The 2,500-nt window shown below is 42.9% G+C and overlaps 1 non-coding gene across 1 annotated transcript in view; it reads left to right on the top strand.

The window, feature by feature from the left end:
* The window catches only part of LOC106875243 (uncharacterized), a 692,073-nt gene that overhangs the window by 119,780 nt on the left and 569,793 nt on the right, over positions 1-2,500 (top strand). The window lies entirely within an intron of this gene.

Genomic DNA, 2,500 nt, shown 5'->3' on the forward strand with positions numbered 1-2,500 from the left:
GGAGATTCAAATAGGAAGAGGTAGATAGGAGACGATACATGGGTAAATATTTGGATGGAGGTTTGATAGTGCTTTGAAGTAGAAGGAAATAGATGGGGTATATGTTAGGTGAGTTGATAAACGAAGGAGAAAGTGAGAGATAGAGGATCACTTAGAGACAAAGAGGGAGAGGGAGAGAGAGGTAGGGAGAGAGAGAGAATGGAAGGAAAAGGTGAAAGCTAGATGTGAGAGGGAGAGAGAATGTGGGAGTAGGGGGAAAGGAACTAAGAGAGATAGACAAAGGTTGTGAGGGAAGAAAGACAACTAAAGGGAGACAGTGAGGGATAAGTGGTGAGAGAGAGAAAGAGAGGAATAGAGAGAGAGGCAAAGAGAGAGAAAGACAGAAAAGGTAAAGTGTAAGGAGAGAGGGGAAAGGTAAAAAGAGAGACGAAGTGAGTGAGAATCATAGAGGAAGAGAGTTGAGAGACAAACGAAGTGAGGGAGAGAGTGACGAAAAGAGAAACACAAATAGAGAGAAAGCAAGGGAGAAGAAAGAGAGTGAGAGACAAAGACAGAGAAACAAAGAGAGACAGAAAGAGACAAAGAGAGAGTGAGAGAGAGAGGGGAACGAGAGCGGAAGATAGATACAAGACGAGAGATAAAGAAAATGTGAGATGATTGGAGTGAGGGAGAGAGAGAGAGAGAGAGAGAGAGAGAGAGAGAGAGAGAGAGAGAGAGAGAAAGAGAGAGAGGGAGAGAGAGAGAGAAAGAGAGAGAGAGAGAGTATTGGAAGAGGGAGCAACAGGTGTATCTTCACTTACTTGAAAGGATGGATGTGCAAGAGAAACAAACATTCACTTCATTTTACAAGAGATTTCCGTTGCATTTGGCTATCAATATATAGGAAATTTATTGCACCGAAGCCGACTTTGCCTTTGATCCTTTCGGGGGTCGAAGAAATAAGAACGATTTGAGCACCGGGTTCGATGTAATCGGCTCAGTCCCCCTCACCCGAAATTGCTGGCCTTGTGCCAAAATTCGAAGTCAATATATAGGAAATTTCCTTGAAGTGTTCGATACTTCCAATTATCGAACTCCTATATTGAACTCTGCAACAAACTAATTGTAACAGTCACTGACCGTCACACGTTTCCTTCGATTCCAGATTTGTCTTTATCCATTTAGGGATCAAATATCAGGAAGTGACAACCGGAAACATCTCAGATGATGCAATACAAATCTTCTACAATGTCTGCTGTGCAAACACATCTTTATATTTGCCTGTTATGCAGAAATACTGTAACTTCTCTCTCGGAACCCATTTCCTCGTTTTAAAGTTATTACAGCTTTGACCACTGTACGTCTACTACCTTCATATTTTTTTCTTCTTGTAATTTTTTTTTTTTAATTAACCCCTTCTGATACAATTCTTGATTGTTTCATTGTACTCCTACATATGTATCACTTCACGTGTTAACGGAACGCTTCTGTTCGGCTGGGATAGATAGTTCTGAGGGTGAGTGGGAGAAAGAGCAAAAGAGATGTAAGAAAATCCAACATCGCCACTTGATTGTATTTTTATCGGTGTCGGAAGGTGGAAAGATAATTTATCGTGATACAGTTTGAATCAGAAGAATTTAGACTGCATCAAGTAGCGGAGCACTGGTTCACGGGTTCCAAGGTTTTGAGGAATGCGGAAGAACTGTTCAGCCACTATTGTTCCCAGGTCTTACCTCAAATAGTATCACTTGTGAGAGTATCGACAATGGTTCAATTAGCTTCTTTATAGCTGAAACTCTAATCATACGCCTTCAATGCCTTGTGAGTTCCTTGAGAAAGAAATGGATTGAGGAGTCAGCTGCGACAGAAAATCGAGAAGTGGAAACCCTCAGGCGATACGACGACCTTTTTGGCACCCTTCCGGCAGCTCCAAGATGCGTGGGAATCTCTCGCTCTCTAAGGTAATTCACCTTGGAGAAGCCGATATTAATGAAGGCGGCGAGCTGGCAGAAACGTTAGCACGCCGGGCGAAATGCTTAGCGGCATTTCGTCTGTCTTTACGTTCTGAGTTCAAATTCCGCCGAGGTCGACTTCGCCTTTCATCCTTTCGGGGTCGATAAATTAAGCGTATTGGGGTCGATCTAATCGACTGGTCTTCTCCGCCAAAATTTCGGGCCTTGTGTCTAGAATAGGAAAGTATATCAATGTAAACCTACAACTTGCTGGTCCTTGCAACCAGGCGTCCAAGTCTAAAGAGTGGGGTCGGGCTGTGCGAACTGTCACTTTAAAACTTCTGAGGGCAAGCAGGACGGAAAACGATGGCACGGCAAGGCTTGTTTAAATAGCCACTGGGGGCATGCTCCTTCTCCTCAACATATTCAGAGACGAAGACATTACCATCATCATTTGGATCGGAGGAAATAAAGAACACCGATGACAGCAAATAAATTTGCCGATGATTTAACGGTTCTGAAGTCCACGTTTCTGTTTAGAAATTGTCGTACTCAATAAAGAGAAAGCA

The sequence above is a fragment of the Octopus bimaculoides genome, chromosome 9 (genome assembly GCF_046866305.1).
Source record: "Octopus bimaculoides isolate indiv1 chromosome 9, ASM4686630v1, whole genome shotgun sequence".
Classification (NCBI taxonomy): Eukaryota; Metazoa; Mollusca; class Cephalopoda; order Octopoda; family Octopodidae; genus Octopus; species Octopus bimaculoides.